Here is a 22,481-nt window from a genome sequence, read left to right as displayed (position 1 = left end):
ATCAATTTCAAGTAGAAAATCATCAGATTTTACAGTGTGTGGTAAGAAAGTAAAGTGTAATATTTAATTTCCTGCATGAACACAAATATTTACTTTTAAATTACCTGAGCAACTTTTATTTTTTTTGCAAATTGCTTTTTATATTCACTACTTAGTTTTAAAATGACAATGTGTAATTTTCTTAGTTGGGTTTAGACCTTTTCCTCAGGAAATGGTTTGAAATATTTCCATCAATTTTAAGCTTTGTATTTGCTTCGTCAGCTTTCAATTCCATGTCAGCAATTATCTTGTCTCCCTCCCTGTTATATGAAAGGAGGAAAGAGCTATTACAAATTCACTGATGTCCCAGAATTGCTGCAAATATGCAAACATCTTTTACTGATTTACAGTAGGTTTTATATCAATGCAAGTAGCTATCATTTGTAGACTTAATAGCATTACTAATAACAACATGTATTTTAACTTAAGTGAAAATATGAGAAGTTCTCCTGGACACACACAAAAATATTGGTAGCTTTGTAGACTAAAAAGATGGCATCTTTGAAAATAATCACAAAAAGTGAAATACATGTGTTAAAAAAGGTAAAAGTTGGCAGCAAAAGCATGTGCCTAAAATACTATGTATTTTATGACAATGAAATTACATTTATTTCACTGAGAAAAGTGCCAAACTGAAGATGAAATAAAATCACACTGGAGAATAAAATATTAAAAGCTTGTTAACCTTTGTTGTTAAAGAGACTTTAGGAAGAGTCTTTAGATGTATTACAGATATTAGTAACACAGTATTTATTATGCAGTCACAGCATGCAAGGTGAATGCATGCTAACCATGCTAACCACCTCACACACATCTTTTAGACAAGACAGCTGACACCTAGAAATGATAGGTAAGTTGACTGAGGTTGCAAAGCTACTGTGTGCTTGAGTCAGTAGATAAGATTGGGCACTTTATGTGAACATGATTTCTGCCCAGTGTGTTGGGTGTTGGCATTGGGTTGACCAAAAGAGTAATTTATTTTTTACCCATAAGGTGGCTCTAGTAATGCTTTGTTTCAAATGAAATTCAAGGCAACTATGTTCTTAGATTGTATTGTGACATCTGTCATATCAATGTGCACTTAAAAAAAAAACTTGCCAGATTGGTGAATTTGTGTGTGGCCATTTTAATATTGAAGATGGAAGAAAATAAGCAATGTTTTTGGCATATTATGCTTTATTTTTTCAAGAAAGGTAAAAATGCAACCGAAACACAAAAAAAAATTCATGAAGTGTATGGAGAAGGTGCTGTGACTGATCAAATGTGTCAAAAGTGTTTTGTGAAGTTTCATGCTGGAGATTTCTTGCTGAAGGATGGACCACAGTTAGGTAGACCAGTTGAAATTGATAGTGATCAAATCAAGACATGAATTGAGACAATCAATGTTATGCCATGAGAGAGATAGCCAGTATACTCAAAATATCCAAATCAATAAAGTTATTAGTGAGAATGAAAAATATTTTATGGAAAAAACCAAATGGACCTTTTGGTTAACCCAATATTAGCCAAAACTCATAATCTTGTCTCATAATGACAATGGGCCTTTTTGAGAAAAATGTAGGATTTAATCAGCCCCTTGAATCTGGCTCTCTCAGTTATCTTCCCATGTGAGAAGCCATTGGTGAAATTTTCCAGGATATACATGAACATCCTTTCATGGTGATTTCTACCCAGAAAGTATGCTAATGCTAAATATTTTATGTGCACTTCTTTATCACATAAGACTGTAGAGTTAACATAATTTCCACTTCCAAAGGAAGACTGAAGCTTAGAAAGTTTATCCAAAGTTACAGAACAAATAAATGATACAGGTGAAAAAGCAAACAGCCATCACATGCCAGAAGTTGAACTCTATGGTGTTGACACTATAATAATGATGGCGTTTCTAGTTGCAGAATCTGCCCACTGGTAGCACCTGAGAAAAATAAGAAATATAGAAATAAAGTGTAATAATAGATCTTTCTTAGAACAAAGCTACATCATACCAAAAATATAAAATTCATCACTTGACAACTGTCAATACAATAATTAATTCAAGATTAATCTTGACACTGTAATTAGTGGGTGAATACTTAATGAACAGGATATGTGTACTATTGTATCTCTCACCAATTCCATATGAATTATAAAGGGAAAAATAGTAACTTTATGGTGATGAGGTAGAGGGAATCCACCAATCTGGGGACAAACCAACAAACCTACATATCACCTGATGTTGTGTACTGGCAAAGATACAACATCATTTCCCTGAATTTCTGCCAAAATGCATAACCTGACTTGGAACAAGAAGAACTATTATGCAAGCCCAAATCAAGGAACATTTAATACAATAATTTGTACTTTTGAAACTATTAAGGTCATTAAAAATATAAGGTACAGTTTCAAATAGAGCAAAGAAAAATTATATCTCTACTTAATGCATAATCCTGGGTGCAGTTTTAGACTGAGGGAAACAGTTATTAAGATAGACATTTTGCAGTAGTATATAAAAACTGTGCATGGAGCGTGGATTAGACAATGGCATTACATCAATATTTATTATACTGTAGTTAAAAAAGAGAATGCCATCATTCTTAGGTAGCATGTATTTATGGATAAAGTGATAAAATATCTTCAGTGAGCTCTTAAATACTTATAAAAGTATCCATCTAGTTAACTCCGTGTATAACACATGTATATTCATACATATATACATAATGCTCTGTAGCTACCTACTCATTTGATTAGATAAGAAGTACCTATACTTGTTTATTTAACAATATTAACTAGTTAAAATATACTTACTACAATTATTTGTATAAAATATTTTTTATTTTGCTTTCAGTTTCACATATATGAGAACCTTATATGTTTTTGTCTATATTCACATAATGAGTATTTTATATTATTATGTATGCATTTTGCTTTAATATTCTGGCAGGAAGGCCGACTTCACATCTGTGTATTTTGTGCTTGTGCTACTCAGCATTTACTATACATTGGTATCATTTAGGAACAGGTTAAAGTGAAGATTTTGATTCAGAAGTTCTGGGTTATAGCCTGGGATTCCTCATTTCTTCAAGCACCCACGTAGGTATTGATGCTCTTGCGGATGACCACTCTGCACCTTAACCTTCCTCTGGCACTTTTCCTGAATTCATTCCCTTCTTGTGAGTGAACTCTCTAAGACTCCCTAATAACGAGTTTCATGAAGAGACATGCCAGAGCACAATATAGGCACTAGATTTACCTCAGAAGAGACGGACTACAGAGTAATTTCTTTTTGAGTAAATTTGGATTAAGAAAACAATTAGATTGGAATGGGGGAGTGGAATGAAGTTTGCTAAATAGAATTGTAACAAGGTTTGGAGAAGGAACTTGACTATTAGGTGTATCAACCACAATGATAAATGTGTGCAAACACTTCAATAGCCAGAATCTTATATATTTTTTTTTTTGCTTAAGAGAGGTTTTGCAGGCTTCTATACCTCAAAGAAAAGCATCAAATGCCCGACAATTCCTGAGGTTCACTTGCATCAAGTTGTGGGAAAATCTTTTTGTCTAAAACATTGTAATTCTTGCATTTACCAGCTGCATTTGCAGCTTTACAATTATTACCATCAAAAAGCATATGACTCATTGATTTACTTAATTTTGTTCTCTTAATAACTTTTATTAAAATGAACCCTGCTATCTGTGGTTTGTTGAATTGGAAGTATAATGGTGGGATCTAAGTTCTAGCATATAGTATACAGATATAAAAGCTGAAGGCACACAAAACAGACATCTGAGCTATTGCATAAATCTAGAGGTTTTATTTTTATTTTTATTTTTTTGTATTATGGATGTTTGTGTCGGTCGGTTTGTGTTCTGCTGAATTAGAATCTTTTCTTCTTCATAACATTGTTGCAGGCTACTCTAAAGAACAGAAAATAAATTCTACACTGCTCTTCAGGTTTTCTTTTCTTCTTTTGTATATTTATAGGTGTGTTATTTACAGCATAATTTCATTTATTATTTATCTATGTGACTCTTCAAATTTCTATCACACACATGCATTCCCATGAGGGTATCAATATTATATCATATTACAGATCATTTGATACATTAGAGTATTCAATCCTTTTATTGACAAGGAATAGCTATTTTATCCCGAAATTTTTAATAATAAGGAGACATATATTTACCTCACTTTCATTGGAATCATGTTATATCTTTTGATATGTCTAATAAAAGAATGAATAGAACTGCCACTAGTTCCTAAAGGCAGTACACCATGTGTCATCTTTGTTAATATGTGAGACTTTTAAAGTATTTTTGCAACTGTTAAAGTGATTGATTTTAGGAGAGTATATTTTTAAGTCACATAAATTTTCAGACATTTTAATAGCATGTTTCATAGTATGGTTTATTTCAGTTTGTGAATTTAATGAAATCATTAGGTTCATGATTTCAATTCAGAGGCTACAAACTGAAGTTCTACTTCATAAAAATAAATTTTAGAGCATGACGTCTTTTGAACTCAGATTTTGTGATCTATATATCATTAGAAGAGCAAAAGACATTGGGTATTCTTTTAAGAATATATGGTTAAAGAAAGAGAACTGTTGAATGTCAAAAGAAATTGGAGACATAGCTAAAAATTAATATTTGGGTAAGAAAGAAAATCCAGGCATATTTGACTACAGGTTAGGCAAATATGTAAAATGTAAAGTAACTTCTAGTCTGATTTTTTACTGCCAGTTCTACAGGCTAATACACATTGCCTGTGAACTTTCTGGAACTCTGGAGAAGACCCAGTCCTGACCCTGTCCTGTCCTTTCCCATGTGCCTTGTCATGCAAAATAGGAGGAACATACATTTACATTACCTCCTCAGAGGTTTTTTCGAATGAGTTATGGCAACCCATAAATAAGTCTTATGTCAGAATATCGTGTTTAGTAAAAGTTTACCATGAAAATTGATAATATAGCTGAGACAATTTCAGGAAGGAGAGAGAGATATGTAGTGAAGGAAACCAGAAAAATTAACAACAAAGAGAGAAAAATAGGTAAGTTGGAAAGATAGGAGTATTTAACCATTAAAAATAAATACTTTCTTGGGGAAGAAATTTGTTGAGCTTAGAGGATAATGACTTGAAAGAGAAAATCATAATGCCACTAGCAAAAGAGGGATTTGTCTTGATTTCTCCGGCAACTACTATCTAATTTATCTTCCTCACAGAAAAACTTTTCAAAAACATTACAGAGTGTTTTGTTCTGCTACTAAAACTTTTTGTGGTTGAAAGTTGTACGCAATATTCAAATATCCAAAATATAGCATCTTTACTTTCTATAGCTAGTGTTCTTTCTCTTTCCCTTCCTTTCCCTCTACACCCCCTCCCCTAGTCTTTCCCTTCCTCCTTCCTTCCTTTTTAGATTTAATCTTTCTGAAGGTGGCTTTGGGAGACAGTGGAAGGAAATGTTTTTATCCATTATTTTAGAGAGTGTCATTTGGATTAACCAATTTACATTGAAGCTTTCTTTTTTTTTCTTTTTCTTTTTTCTTTTTTTTTTTTTTTGGTAAACATTAGATGCTCCAGGCTCTCTTCTCTCTTTCATTTCTCTAGCCAAAAGAAATCTTGGCAATGGGATTTTTTTTTGTATCTGTTCATGTTATGACTCTGCCAGGTATTTCTAAACTTGAAATCTCATTATATTCTGGTACTAGGGTGGATATAAAAATTCAGAAATAAATTTGCAAATTTCTCAATCCTCTACAAATATTTTCAGAATCTACTAGTATTTCTAACCTATCTAGGTTTTTCTACAGCCAACTTAACCGCATTCTCAAGGTAATGGGGATGAACCAATATTTGGTCTAACCCTTTCTGTCCTCTAATTCCTTTTCCATGTATTATTGGGTTGGGGTTTCAATATAGCTGTACAAAATAGAGTGTGAAGTGGGCAAAAAAGGATTCCTTGAAACAGAGAACTAATTAAGCTCTGCTCTGGGCACTCAGAGCAAAGTACTAATGGAAATAGAGATTCATGATCTTGCTTCTTTAAAACCATGAAATGCATCTAGCTATAATCTTTATTAGAGATTTCTAGAGTGGTATGAAATTGAAGTGTGCTGTATTTTCTAACCTCTCCTCATTAAGGAGTAAAATGAAACTTTCATTTTTTATGTTATTTTTTCCATTACCATTTATTTCCCCTATACCCTCTTCCACTTATACCCACCTCCTCCCTAAAACATCATGGTTTGCTTTTATATTAAGAAAATATTTTTTGGAGCCCTGGCTGGTGTAGCTCAGTGGATTGAGCATGGGCTGTGAACCAGGCATCGCAGGTTCGATTCCCAGTCAGGGCACATGCCTAGGTTGCAGGCCATGGCCCCCAGGAACCGCACATTGATGTCTGTCTGTCTGTCTGTCTCTCTCTTCCTCTCTCCCTTCCCTCTCTAAAAATAAATAAAATTAAAAAAAAAAAGAAATACATTAAAAGAAAAAGAAAAAAAAAAGAAAATATTTTTTGGCATTTCTGTATTTTTACTTGTATTTATAGAAAAAAAGGAAGTTAAAATTCAATGGCATTTTAAAACACAAAGTATATCTCTACCTAAAAAAAGGAGAAATTTTCAGATGCTCAAGGAATTCGTCAAATTGTCAGCTTGACCTACCAACAATAATATCTTTAATTTATCATTGTTGGCATGTTTATTTTTATTTTTATATAACCTAAACAGTAAATTTGCCTTTTCTTAAAAATTTTAACACACAATATTTGAACCCTCAAAATGAACACAAATGTAAATTTTGTTTATAATTTTGTTATTTCAGTAAATTGAGAAACTTTTTTCTTTTTCAACTTTTTTTATTGTTGTTCAATTATAGTTGTCCCAATTTTCCCTGTTGCTCTCCCCTGTCCCGTCTGCCCCTCCCCCGTGATCAGTCAAGCCCCACCCTGTTGTCCATTATGATGGGTCATTTATACTTGTTCCTTGTCTAGACCCTTCCCCTTCTTCCCCCTGGTATCCCCCTCCCCCTCCTCTCTGGTCACTGTCAGTTTATTTCTTATTTCCATGTCTCTGCTTCTGTTTTGCTTATTTGTTTTGTTGATTAGATTCCACTTATTGGTGAGATCATATGGTATTTATCTTTTACTGCCTGGCTTATTTCACTTAGCATAATGCTCTCCATTTCCATCCATGCTGTCATGAAGGGTAGGAGCTCCTTCTTTCTTTCTGCTGTGCAGTATTCCATTGTGTAAATGTACTACAGTTTTTTGATCCACTCATTTGCTGATGGGCACTTAGCCTGTTTCCAGCAGTTGGCTATTGTAAATAATGCTGCTATGAACATTGTGGTGCATAGGTTCTTTCAAAGTACAGCCTTTGATTACCGCCTTTATCTTATTATCCCATTCATTGTTTAGTTTCATGTTATTTAGCCTCATGTGTATGTGTATGTTTGTTTTCTTTTTCTAAATGATTTCTAATTTCATACCATTGTGATGGGAGAAGATGCGTGACGTGATTTCATTTTTCTTAACTTGACTGAGACTTATTTTGTGGCCTACCATGTGGTCTATCTGGGCACATGTGGTCTTTCTTGTGTGCCCACAAGAGAAAACTTATATTCTACTTTTTGATGACATGTCCAAAAAATCTGATATAAATGTATGTGGTTTAATTTGTCATTTAATGTCACATTTTTCTCATTTATTTTCTGTCTGACTGACTGGTCCATTGATGCCTGTGTGTTGCTGTGTTACTGTTGATCTCTCCCTTTATACCCATCAATATTGCTTTATATATTTGGATTCTCCCCTATTGGATGAATAAATGTTTACAAGAGTCATATCTTGTTGGCTTGAAACCTTCATCATTATAAAACATTCTTCTTTGTCTCTTGTTAGAGGCCTTCTTTTAATTTCTCTTTTGTCTGATATAAGTATTGCCGCTCCAGCTTTTTAAAAAACTTCCAATTTTGTGAAATATGTTCTTCTCTTACATAGGGGAAAGAGAGACCCATGTTAGGAAGCCCCTCTTCCCTGTCTTGGTTATTGACTTGCTTGCAAGAGAATAATTCAAGTGGGAGACACACACATATAGTGAAAATAAGATAACAAGTTTATTTATGAGAAACACATGACACAAAGCTGCAAGCAGGCACCTGGCTAAGTCTAAATGCCCCATGTACAGAGAAAGAAAGTTGTTAGTAAGTTAGTGAGTTTGTTCTATATACTTGAGCTAAGACTACAGGTGGGTACTTATCGAAGTACATCACTATTGGGGTTCAGGGGTTATATATCTTTGTTAGTTTTTAGGTTTTCCCTTATTCTCCCCCTTCTAAACCTTGGGGATAATGTACAGCTACAAAGGCTTTCTTTCTTATTTAGTAAAGGCTCTTTGTCTTAGTGAAATTGTTACAGAGGCCCCCTTTCCTAGCATAGGCCCCTCTCTTCCTCCTGTGAGATTCCCACCTGTGATGTTGAGGACACTTGGCAATCTTAGTAAGGTTGTTACAGAAGCCCCCTTCCTGAGCACAGTCTCACAGACTCTCTCTTTCTCCTGTGCTGTATTACTTGTAATGCTTGGAACACCTGGCAATCTTATCCAGCTGGGCTCAGGACTACTGAGTTAATTGGTAAGACATGTCTCCCTTTTGCTTGTAGCCTTCTGTATTAAGTTCTGTTAGATTGTAATGGTGAGGGCCCCACCTTTATTTACCCATTTCCCCTTTGGCTGTTCATTCCTAGCTGCTACCTAACACTTCCATCCCTTTACTTTCAGTCTCTGTGTGTCTTCTTTCTGAAGTGGGTCTTCTGGAGGTAACATATCTGGGTCTTGTTTTCTTATCCATTCACTCACCCTATGTCTTTTGTTTGGAGCATTTAGGCCATTTAATCTAATGTAATTATTGATAGGTATGTAGCTATTGCCATTTTTTTCTAACTCTTCTTTGACTTGCAAAATAGGCAGTTTTATTGGCTCACTTATCAAAAGTCTAATAGTAGGGCTGATTAACTTGCTGCAGTTCATCCAACGTCATGCATATGTTCTTGTTTTCTCTTGGCCTTGTTGGAGCCATCCTCACACTTGAATTAATTTGTCTTTTTAGAAGTCTTGTCAGATGTTTTCTTTGTTGACCTTTCTAAGTTGCTGCTCCATTTGAAAAACTTCACTTTCTAATTACACAATAACCCTTCCAATCTCATAATTCTTACTGACCAGGGATACCCAGTGACTCCATTTCTCTTAAATTACATCCTGCTGTGAGTTGCATGTTTTTTTGCTGACAATTTAAATCTTGAATATGTTTCCATAACTTCTGGAGCTCTTTATGTGCATGTTCAATCATATAAACTAGATTTCCATTATATACTTTCCAGACATTGCATCCAAACTGTGACATTAGTTCTGGATTCTCAATTTGAACCACTTGATGATCTGACTGGACAATAGAATTGCTTACACATTTTTCCATGCAGTAATACCATATTTTTTTCTGGCCTGAGGAAGGGGCTGGAAGTTCATATCATTTCATACTGAGCAATTCAACTGGTTGTCAAGCAGTCAGTCATTCAAATTCACCTTCAAAAGCAGAGTAAATCTGGGGCTGTAGGGTAGCTCAAGTAGCTTAGCAGGCATTATCTTAGTAGGCCAGTATCTGTAAGTTTCCCTCTCTACTCACACCACAAATGCTTCTCACATACCAGTGCTTCATGTCCTTGGTCAAAATAGGAGAGAGCATCTACCACAACCTCTCCAGTCACAAAACCCATGCCTGCCATTCCTAGGTTTGCCCTTTCTGATTATTTCTGTGGTTCCACTCTGTGTCTTTCTTATTCTCTTTTCTTGTCTGTTGATGACTTTCTATATTGCTGTGTTTGGATTCCTTTCTCTTTATTTCTTGAATATCTCTTGTAGGTTTTTTGGTTTGTCGTACCTTATGCTTCCTGTATGCCAAACTACATATGTAGCAATCTATTATATTTGATGGTGTCTTAAGTTTGAACACATTGAAAATATTATAATTTTTACTTATGCCCTACACATTTATGTTTTTTTCATTATATTTTACTTCTTTTGTGTGTGTGTTTGAGCATATCCCTTAATATAGTTGAAATTACATATGATCTTCCTACTTTTGCTTTTTAGCCTTTCTACTAGCCTTATAATTGGTTGATCCAGTTTTTATTATGTGTTTGTATAAGTGAGAATTTTTTCCTATATTCTCTTGTTCATGTTTTTTAGCATTTCTTTTATTCTTAGAGTTTTCTAGACAAAGAAAAAACTAAACTGGTTCATCACCATCAAACTAGCATTAAAAAATGTTAAAGGTAGCCCTGGCTGGCATAGCTCAGTGGATTGAGCGCGGGCTGGGAACTAAAGTGTCCCAGGTTCGATTCCCAGCCAGGGTACATTCCTGGGTTGCAGGCCAGAACCCCCAGTAACCGCACATTGATGTTTCTCTCTCTCTCTCTCTCTATCTCTCTCTCTCTCTCTCCCTCCCTTCCCTCTCTAAAAATAAATAAATAAAATCTTAAAAAAAATGTTAAAGGGACTTCTCTAAGTCTCCTTCAAGTCTTAAATAATAGTCTTGCTATCATTTAAGGGTATGGTATCTTCATTGCAGTGTCTTGAATTGCAACACTTTTAATGTTTCCCAGCAGTCTCCTCTGGCCTACAAAATTTGTATTGTGAAATCAGCTGTCACTTTCATGGGAGCTCCCTTGTACATAATTAACTGCTTTTCTCTTGCTGCTTTTAACATTCTCTATATTTAACATTTTACATTTTAATTATGATGTGTCTTGGTGTGGGCTTCTTTGGGTTCATCTTGTTTGGAATTCTCTGCACTTCCTGGACTTGTATGTCTGTTTCCTAATTCCAGGTTAGGTAAATTTTCAGTCATAATTTCTTCAAATATGTTTTCAATTCCTTATCTCTATTCTCATCCTGATACACCTATGATACAAATATCGTTATACCTAATGTCATCCCTAGAGTCCCTTAATGATACTAACTTTTAAAAATTATTTTTTTCTTTTTTCTGATTTATTTTTTTCCACTTTCTTGTCTCATAGACCACTGATTCAATCCTCTGCTTCATCTAATGTTAATTTTCTCTAATATAGTCTTTGTTTTAATCATTGTATTCTTTATTCTGAATGATTTTTTTTGTTTTATGTTTTCATTTTTATGCTTCTTATATCTTTGTTGAAGTTTACACTAAGTTCATCTATTCTTCCCCTAAATTCATTGAGCATTTTTATAACTAGTGTTTTGAACTCTTCATGTGGTAGATTGCTTGTCTCATTTTGTTTAGTTCTTTTCCTGGAGTTTGGTCCTGTTCTTTTACTTGGAAGAATTTTCTTCATCTCCCCATTTGGCTAATTCCCTGTATAAGTTTCTATGTATTAGGTAGATATGCTATGTTTACCAGTCTTGGCAGAGTAGCTTTATGTATTAAGTATTCTATGGGGCCCAGAAGTGCAGTCAGTCTTCCTAGTCACTTGAGCCAGGTGCTCTATTGATATTACTTATGTAGGTAGTGTGTGCTTTCCTGTTGTAATTGAACCTTGATTGCTATTGGCATAATGGTGGGGTGGGACTGACCCCCCAGCTGGCTCACTGGCTGTGAGGAATGGCATTGAATATAGTGGATGAGCTGTTGTGTGGGTGCTGACCCCAAGTAGTAGTAGTTACTGTGGAGGAGTTTGGGTGCTTGCTGAGTCCTCCCCTTGGGTGTGTCATTTGTAGAGATGACTGAGTGATGTCTGGTGTGGTCTGAAGCTGGCCACTTGGTTGCTAGTTTTGAGCCTCTTTGGAGGGCCTGTGGTGCAAGGCAAGATCAGCTGCTGCCTGCGTCCTGCCGAGAGTCATATGGTAGAAGCCAAAAGTGATCTGCAGTTGTTTGCTGCCTATTCTGGGCTTGTAGGCACCTGGGACAAGTTATGCTGTAAACTGAGGCCAGCTGCACAAGTACCTGGCTTGCAGCTGCTTTGAAAGAGGTATGGGGCCTGCCAAGGCCAACCACTGCTTGTTTGCAGTTTATGGACCTTTGAGAGATTTTAGGAACATCCTCAGTGTGAATGGAAGAATGCCACTTGTGTGGTACATGTACAAGAGGAAATTTTGGCCAGGCTCATGAGTTGGGTGAGTTTTTAGGGAATCACCTAGAGCAAATGTTGTTGGCCAAGTTAATGTACTATTCAGAATGGTGCCTGCCTATGCCTGTTGGCTGAGTGGGTGGAGGGCTCAATAAAGAAGCAGTGGCACATGCCTATAGACAGCTGCTCTAACCTCTTCCCCTTCAGCCTTCACTCTGAAGTTAGACAGTTCACCTCATCCCTGTTCATTCCTGGTGGTTTTTGAGCTGCTGCCCCAGCACTGGAGCTCAGAGTGAGTGAGTTTATGAGTCTGTGTGAGGGCTCTTTAAGAGGAATTCCTGGGACTCCAGAAGGCCTTCGTTTCACTCACTGACAGTCCTTGCTGGTTTTCTAGGACTGAAAGGTAGATGTTCTGGGGACTTATGTCCTAGGCATTGGAGTCCTGGGCTGGGGTACCTGGTGTGGGGCTGGGAGCCCTCAGTGCTCTGGGGGGACCTCTGAGATATCCTGTCTCTTAATTGCTGTACTGCAGGTTTGGGAACTGCTCATTCTGTGTCTCTGCCCTTCCTACAAGTTTGCACATGGCTTCATCTTTATATCCTCAGTCATAGAACTTCTTTTAAACTAGTCTTCTGGTGGTTCTCAGTGATAGTTGTTCTGTACTTTAGTGTTAAATTTGAAGTGGCTGTGGGAGGAAGTGAGCACAGCATTTACTTACTCTGCCATCCTAACAAAAAGTCCTGTGATTTGTAATGTTTTGGAAACCCAATTGATATTTTACAGGTTTACTCAACTATGAGTCTGAACAATACAGCATTTAATATCTCACTTTCTTACCAATTTATTCAACCAAATTTTTCTTTGTCCAATTTTGCCTTATTTCCCTTCAAATGTAATTATAATTACTTAATTTAATCCTCTGAATTCACTATGTAATAATAGTTTACTCTTTCTTTTCTGGTTCTCTTTGAATAGATGGTCACCTCTCAGTTCTTTTCATTACTTAGCATTTTCATATTTGAAAATGTCAAATATAATTCATATTCCATACACAGCTGTGTAAAAATTACGGAAGAGGTTCAGTAATAGAATAACTTTATAGTGTTATTTTACATTAGTAGAATTAAGTCTTTACCTCCCATTTTAGCTATTTCTGAAATATTTACATTGATTTTATAATAAAGAATATTATTGCCTTCCATAAGAAAGTATGGTAAAATATTTTATTATTTTATCCATAAAATGCCTCCCTTTTAGTAAAAGAAAATATTTTACTAATAGGTTAAAATTGCAAAAACATTCTGAAGTCTTTGAAATGAAGAAGTTGTTAAAATATGGATTATGACAATATTTCAAAAAAGAATATATTCCAATAACTTTATAAAATTGCTAGTTAATTATTACCTACCAACTCTGTTAATAATTTAGCAATATAAATATCATAAAATATGCAACTGATTTCAATTTTATCTCCCCTTATCAAATAGGATCAATTATAATATTTTTCATTATAGAGGACTAAGCAGTTTCACAAAAACTGGCATGTGTTCAGGGCAAGGTATCATAATTAGGATTTCAACTTGTAATTGCTAAGTGTGCATCCTTTGATTTACTGCCTTATGCTGGATTATTGTATACACAACTTTTGAAGAAATATTTCTGAAATAATTATTTTACTCTTCAAATTGTATTTTTGTGCAATCAGAGGGAAAACAGACAGTGTTTTCATGAGAAGGTTTAAAAGCTCAAACTATAAAGAAGAAAAAAAACTATCTTCTAAGATCTACAACCAGCAATCTTTTCCATCTTATATATTTTCAGCCATCTTTTCTGTGTTTGTCTAAGAAAGCTTCCTACTAAGTTACAATTTTATGCCAGTTTTGAACAAAGATTACTAGATAGTAAATTATATGAAACAAGACAAATGAATAAAATAAAACACATGGCAGAACAGAGTGAATGAGGAGGAAGATAATAAGTTGATGAATGTTTCATTAGGCAATAACTTACCTCCTCAATTGCTGCATTGCTAAATTGGATACTATTAGTGTGAGTAAAGTGTGTCTAATGAGATATTAAAGCATACAGATACTTTCTTGGATCCCCATAGGTTTAAATCAAGTTTGGTAGAGTACAAATAGACAAGAAAACAGCTAATAAATATAAGCAGTAACTGCTAACGTCTCCAAAAAGCTAAGAAGAAAGTCACAGTGAAGGGAGAAATGACTATGATGTGAACTGGGTTATTTCATTTATGCCTTTTTCCTACAGCCAATGATAAAAATCAACCTTTTCATAAGTGATTTTAAAAATAAATTTAATTGTCAGCTATAAATAGGTTCTTTTCTGAGCCAACATATTCCAGGCTCATATATGCATAGAGACTTCTATATGAGTCAATATATGTACATAATAAATGGATATTTTAATTAAGGATTAGGTTCACCTTTTCTGACATAGCATAAATGTGAAAATACTTAGTTTTACATTATAATTGAGCCTGTAAGAGGGAGGGAACTCTGAGAAGCAAGGATTGCATTATTTTGATTTGAGGAAGGTCAGTTTAGTCCCACCACTAGCCAAATCTTGAGGGAAATAAAATCAGATATTTTATTGGATGGATTTGAGCATTTGATTCATTTGAAATGCTTTATCTAGAGCCTCTACAAAAAAAAAAGAGAAACTTATTGTTTTTTTTAAAGAATTTATTTATTTAATTTATTTTTGGACAGAGGGAGAAAGAAAGGGAGAGAAGCATCAATGTGTGATTGCATCTCACACACCCCTTACTGGGGTCCTGGCCCACAACCCAGTCATGTGCCCTGATTGGGAATCGAACCAGTGACCCTTTGGTTACTAGTTTGAAGGATGGTGCTCAGTCTACTGAGCCACAGCAGCTAGGGCTATGTTTTGATAATAATATTTCCTGAATCATATATGTAGATCAACTTAAGCTTTTTGGAACTTGGAGGAATTCTTTTAGTTTCCAATCTTTAGTTGTGAAGTGATCTCCCATCATAACCTTCATTAGACAGTAACCCTCTCTGTATCTTAAAAGATGAATAATGAGTATACTTAAAAATGCATATAATAGATAAATATATAATGCATTTCTATCATTACATTCAGAAATGTATTTTCTCATTATAATGGGTAGTTTTAATTTAGTCAGTAGATCATTATTTTTTTATGATGGTACAATTCTAGTGTTTTGAACTGTGTGTTTTATAAAGTAAAATTATCCCTTATATAAAATGGGAAATTAGTCTTTCCTTGTTATGTGGCATTTGACCTTGGTAGGACTTTCATATTCCCCTTCTTAAGAATTCCTGGAAAATGAACTGTTTTCCCTAGAGTTCCAGGACATCTATAAATGTGTCCTAACTGGTGTTTATACTTCTGAGCTGTTTAGGATCTCTCATAAATTTGCTGTTGTGCTGCTTTCTTATATGTAAAATGAAGTGATTGGGGGAGACTACCAATTTTGACATTTTAATTTTAGTAAAATATATTTTTATGAAACATCTACCTCCCTTTATTTCTGTGATCTAGAGTCACTTCTGCCAACTCCAGGGATTTGTCACATAAACAATGGAATAGTGACCTGAGACGGACTCTGAGGTTCTTCTCAGCTACAAAAACTGTGATTATTTATAATTTACAATAATGGAAACTTTTCAGGGCTAATCTGTTTTCTTTTCTTAGAATGTACTCTTTAATGCCAACATACTTGGAAGTTTTTTCAGAACCTATCTTTGAAGTTCAAACTCAATTTCCTTTTCCCTGAAAATGTCATTGTCCTCCAATTAGTCTCCACAGTCCTTATACTTTTCTAGTCTGTAATCAGTGTTGCCTATCACAAAATGTTTGTCTAATGGAGTTATTGAGGGGGGAGCAAAAGGAATAGAGCCAAATCAATACTTTGATTAAAGGCTTTGTTACTAGAAGAGTCAAGTAAAATAAGGATGTGGAAGAAAGGCTTAACATCTACTAAATTAGTTTTGTTACCAAATCTTTTATGAACTGCTAGTCTTCAAAACTTCTGTTGTCAGTAATGACCTCTGCCTGACATTATACATTTATTTTATACTTTATTTTTTGGGGTAGTGATCAGAATGTATCAGATGCCTTTTTATTTTTAATTTTTCTTTCTTTTTATTAAACTTACTGGGATGACATTGGTTAATAAGATTATATAGGTTTCAAGTATCCATTTATGTGATACACGATCTTTATATTGCATTGTGTGTCTTTTTAATGTAGCACTTTGTTTTGCTCATTGACCCTGATCAGATAGTGTATTAGCCCTCAGAGAGAAAAACAACACTGGTTTCACTGCAGAGAGTACAACAGATGCTTTTCTGGATTAAGACACCAGCTTCATTAAGAAAATACATACCTCAGAAATATGAATTCAAATAAAAGTTAGTCTTCACAATGTGCTCTTTTATCTACTTCTTCTGACCACCAGATAGCTTTGGACAATTGAATGTGCTTGAATTCCTGAGCTTATTTCACTGAAACATATCATAGGAAAATCCTAGGTCTAGGAAGTCTAGAATTGCCTCAATGTTCTTTGAGAGGGTAGGAAAAAAGATATCCACGTAGGAGAACCAGTTTTAATTCAGAGGCATTACAGTGGAGATGGCAAGGAAACTATTAACATAGGAAACTATTAACAACAAAATTAACATGCATACATCATGACACCACAGGTATGTCTGTCTGAAACACTCAGTGTGTTTTAGAATGATAAATATCAATGCAGTGGGGATATAGAGACCTGCAAAGGTTGAACAGAGAAATCCCAACTGATTTATCTTTAGGAAAGCTAATGATGCTAGTAAATAAATGATGAAAATGTTTGTCAAAGGTAATGAAGGAAAACCTGGTGTTTCAGTATGAAAAGTATTTTTTTCTTACTACAGTACATGGGCTGTATACTTCATCTAAGTGTTTAGATTAGTGTACATACTTATCAAGATTCAAAGGGAAATAGTTTTCTTTTGGGAAAGAGAGTTAAATGCTTTTGAATAAAACCTCTCAATGATTCACACATATGCTGAAATAAACAAATATGTTTTAAGAATGGACTATGATTCATTCCTCACATCATCTGCAAAACAGACTTACCATAAGACTCAAACTATGGGAAATCTATAACAAAACATAGAAACAAATCCTTGTGATACTGCATTTGGTCAAGATTTTTCAAAATACAACTTCAAAAATATTTATGAAGAAAAATGATAAATCAGACTATAGAAATTGTAATCACTTCTGTTCTTTAATAGACACTAAAGTAAATGAAAAGACAAGCCATAGAGACAAAACAGTTGCAAAACATATGGTCAAGGTATTGTTTTCAGATTAGAAAACACAACAAACAAAACCTCTCACAAAACTCTCACAATGCAAACGTAAAGAAACAGAACACTGAATAATAAAAAAAAAAATGGGCAAAAGATTTGAACATACTCATTAACAGAGAAGTTTTGATTTGTATTTCCCTAATGCCTAATGATGTGGAATACCTGTTCATGTGCTTATTGTTCATCTGTACCTTCTTTTTGGTGAAACATCTGTTCACCAAAAAGCTTTTTCCCATTTTCTAAATGAATTGAATGTTTTTTTAAATCTTTTGAGCGGCCTCTATGTACTCCAGACACTAGTCCTCTGTTGGATATGCGGCTTGCAAACATTTTCTACCACATCGTGTCTTTTTTTTGTCATCCTCTTTGGAGGGTCTTTCACAGAACCAATGTTTTAATTTTATAAGCCCAGGGTATCATTGTTTTCATTTATGGATGGTGTTCTTTTGTGTCAGGCCTAAGAATTCTTTGCCTACCCTTAGATCTTGAAGATTTTTCTTCTGTCAAGAAGAGGGGTGGTTTTTCTGTTGGATTACAGTAGGTATTGTCAAAAAGATGTTTGTTTTTGGTCCTTTGGCAAGAGGGAAATATTTTCTCCAGAAAATTTCGTTTCTGTACAGTTGGAAGTTCCAGGTTGAATGTTATGCAGTGCTTTTTCCTGTGTATGTGGGAGACAATAAAACAGAAGCCAGGCAACTCACTACTGATTTGTTTCTTACACCCTGCAGTCCCTGGGCAGACTACCTTGTTCTCTCTGCCTTTGAGAGGCTTCCTAAGCATTTGTTGTACGTCCAGTGATTTTTAGTTGTATTGGGGAGGACCTGGGAATAAAGTGGCTACAGCATCTGGTCAAAAGCAGGAATCCCAAGTCATATACTTTTAACATAACATAGAGATGCTATGCAAAGCTCTGTATATTTACTACTGATTTTACATTGTACTGGGAATTTAAAATGATTTACCCAGTTTTGTACTAAGAAAACTGTATTGAGATGTTATGACACTCAAAATTAAGTGGTAAGATCAACCACTGTTGAGATTTTGTTATCAGCAGTATACTTACTCCTTCATCCATTCATCCCTTGCAGTTGAGGGCTCTGTATGTGTAAGGTACTGTGTTATAGATGCTGGGGATACAACAATGATAAAAATGGATGGAGTGTTGTCCATATAGAATTTGACACAATCATATACAATCAATACATTGTGTAAATATAAGTATAATCAAGACTAATTGATAAGGCAGGTATCTATCATTTATTGAAACCTTACCCTATTCCAGGCACTCTGTTAAGAATTTTCATAGATTATGTAATAAGATTACTCTAAGAAACAAAAATCACACTTCAAAGTTACTATAAAAACAGAGAAAGAAATATTGGTCAGCAAACAATATACTACAGACACTTTAAAAAATTTAGTATATGTAATTAACACCTCTGTTATGAAAATACTCATCAGAATGACTGTCAATTTACCTAAAAGAAGTTTAAAACATATTTCACCTTCTCTGAGTACCTTAGAAATTTTGCAGAATAAAGAATTGATTCTTATTTTTATGTTTGTTTTTCATCAGTCTTCATACAGAAATGCCTCTTCAATCAGGCCACTACCTTGAGGCATTGAATCAATCTATTTGAGGCTTGTGATGGATTGCGGTTTTGTTGCTATCATTTTCTCAGATTTCAAGTTCTTCCAGTGGTGAGCCACTGTTCCCTTTTGCCTGTTGTGGTATCTGTGGAGCTAGAGGGCTTTTCTCAATGTTTCTGCTCTGTAACATTAGTAGTCCCTTCATGCCTGAGTCACACAGAGTAGCTCTCTCCTAAGTCTTGCCCAGACCCCAGCTGTAAATTCCTGTCACTTTTTTTAAAAGATTTTATTTATTTATTCTCAGGGAATGGAGGGAGAAAGAGAGAGAGAAACATCAATGTGCAGTTGCTGGGGGTCATGGCCTGCAACCCAGGCATATACCCTGACTGGGAATCGAACCTATGACACCTGCACAGTAAACTACATGCTAAGGTCATAGTGGGCTCAGGGCGATCTCCATTCTTTTGGTTGAGCCTCAGTCTTAGACAGATATTTTGAACCTGGGCCTCAAGGGTCAAGTTGTGTCAGCCATCCTGCAACCATTATTGTGTAATGGTATCTATATCTTATATGAATGATGCATCTTGGTTGGAAGAAAATATTAGCTCATCCTTCAGTAATAGCAAACTTCTGCAGGATCCTAAGCCAAGAGTTTTTCTTCCTTTCACCCAGAGATAGATGGACTTTGCTTCTGTGCCTTTCTCTGAAGCAGTAGACCTTTGCCTAGACCCTTGAAGAGAGAGAAAAGTTGTTTAGTTCCTCATAAGCAAATGGGTATAATTTGTACCCATCTCCAAGGTGAAAGTAAATATGTTGCAGAATTTATTGATGCACTGATTCCTATCATGCCTACTGTTACAATATTTCTGCTTGTATAATGTGTTCACAGTCACAGTTTGGTATGGTTCAAGATGTCTCCTTCTCTCTCCTTCCATGTCCTCCCCTCTCCTCCTTCCCTCCCTCCCTCCCTTTCTATCCATCTACCTACCTACCTATCTACCTACCATCTACATCTCTCTGTTCCCCTGCTTTTGTTCTGACTCTCGCTCCTCTTGCTCATGCTACTTGTAATTACTTCTTATATTCCTCTGATGATGCTCCCCCTTCACTAGGTAGCCTAGGCTAACCTAGGCCTTCCTAGGCCTAGCCTTCTTTCATACTTGGGAATAAGCAGAGTCTGTATCCATCTAGTTGTTTCATTCCCTCCTTGCAGGGTGGTTTCATCAATTTAATGCAGAAAAAGAAAATAAAAGAAACTTCTCAGTTTCAGCTTCAAGCTACAGCCTTCAATCCACTGTTGTTTCTGTAGTGAAAACAATCACTGAACCATCGTCTGTTCTCAGTTGCTTTAGAACAGTGGTGTCATCTCTGTAAATCATTAGGGTTTAGAGGAAACCTGGAAAACAGATGAGGATCAAGGTACAGTACAAGCCTGATTAATGAGGTCAGGAAAATATTCAATAAATTCCATAAAGAGGGCTGCTCTCTATGAGACAGAGAATGTGGCATGGCCTAGCTTTGATTTAGAAAGATCTGCATGAACCCTCTTTTTTTCTAAATAAAATATCTGAGTCCTAACATGACCTTATATGACATTTTTCTGAAGCAATCTTTTACTCTTCCTATTGGGAAATCTAGATCTGATATACTCCCTCATTCTCAAAATAGAGTTTCTAACAGTAGTACATTTTTATTCTTCTTATAGCATTATGTGTGGAAGATCTGCAGGTATGGAATACATGAGTTTCAGTATTTCAAGAGTGGATTGATACTGGCTAGACACACCAACAATATATACTCAAACTGTCAAGTTGTATTTGTCACATAATAGCACAAGAGAAATGGGTGTCCTGATTCTGAAAACCTTTACTTTACTTATTAAAATAAATTTTAATTTCCTCCACTCATATCTTAGTTAATACAAGTCAGTCAAATTTCCTTTCAAAACTCCCTTCTTAGCCCCTTTATAAGTTTTATTGTTATTATGAATTCTCTTCAGTTGTTTCTGACCTAATGTACTGACATATTTGGACCATAATATAGTATACCTTAAGTGTACTCTGAAGTATAGGGCACCTTTTACAATGCTCCCTAGAGAAGACATGCCAGGTGTGTACCTCACAATGCCCCTCTCAGTACTCAAACATGCCTTATCAGGATCTGCACTAAACATAAAATCAGCATATAGTGATTATATGCAGTGATACAATTAACATAGCAATGAACTGAACATACTTGAAAATTTCTTCAATGCTTAAAAGATAACCAAGAAGAAGCCATTTGAAAATAAGTATCAGGGTGAGGCTTCTGGCTTTGACCAAATGAGATCAGTAAATACTTTCACCAAAGCAACTACAAGGCTATATACCAAGTGGACAAGAGCAGTTCTTCCAGCATGCTGGAACTTGACCAAAGGCATTGGAAAGCTTGAGAAGTGTTTATCTTTACAAATATGCTGAACATCAGATAAAGTCTAATAGTGCTTACAATAGCCAAGATGTGAAAACAATCTAAGTGTTCACTGATGGATGAATGAATAAAGAAGCTATAATTACACACACACACACGCACACACACACACAGACACACACTCACTCACGGTGGAACACTATGTAGCCATAAAAAGAGAATGAAATCTTGCCATTTAAAACATCATTGATGGACCTTGAGGGCATTATACTAAGTGAAATAAGACAGAGAAAGACAAGTACCAGTATCATATCTCACTTATTTGTGGAATCTAACAGCAACAAATAAAGTTCATAGATACAGAGAATAGATTGGGAGTTGGCAAAAGCAGGGTCTGAGAGGTGTACAATATTGGTGGAGGGGGTCAAAAGATACAAATTTTCAGTTATAAAATAAGTCATGGGGATGCAATGTGCAACATGGTGCCTATAGTTAATAATACTATATTGTATATTTGAAAGTTGCTAACAGAGTATACCTTAAAAGTCCCATAACAAGAAAGAACATTTTTGTAACTATATGTGGGGACAGATGTAAACTAGATTTATTGTGGTGAACTTTTTTCAATCTGTAAAAATATTGAGTCATTATTCTTTACCCCTGAAACTAATATAATGTTATATGTCAGTTATACCTCAAAATATTTTTTTGACCTCCAGACTCCCTAGAAAAATATTAGAGATTCCTGGGAAACCACAGACCACAACTTGAGAACCACTGACTTGCAGCAGAACAAAAACATGAGAGAATGGATGTAAGATGTATGGATAAATACAATTGATAAGAACTGTCTTTATTTTTCTCAAAACACTTATGCACATGCATTCAAATTACACAAGCAGTGTTTATTTTGTGCTAGTTTGTCTTCTTTTCAAAAAGAGCTTCTCTATATCATTTGTCTAATTGTTAAAGCTTTGTGAAACCATCACTG

At 35.1% G+C, this 22,481-nt stretch overlaps 1 pseudogene; it reads right to left on the bottom strand.

The window, feature by feature from the left end:
• Nucleotides 1–9,120: 9,120 nt before the first annotated feature.
• On the bottom strand, nt 9,121–9,925 carry LOC114513184 (annotated as a pseudogene).
• Between the last annotated feature and the right edge of the window lie 12,556 nt (nt 9,926–22,481).

Source organism: Phyllostomus discolor, chromosome 3, assembly GCF_004126475.2.
Source record: "Phyllostomus discolor isolate MPI-MPIP mPhyDis1 chromosome 3, mPhyDis1.pri.v3, whole genome shotgun sequence".
NCBI lineage: Eukaryota > Metazoa > Chordata > Mammalia > Chiroptera > Phyllostomidae > Phyllostomus > Phyllostomus discolor.
This window is presented reverse-complemented; position numbering and strand designations above follow the sequence as displayed.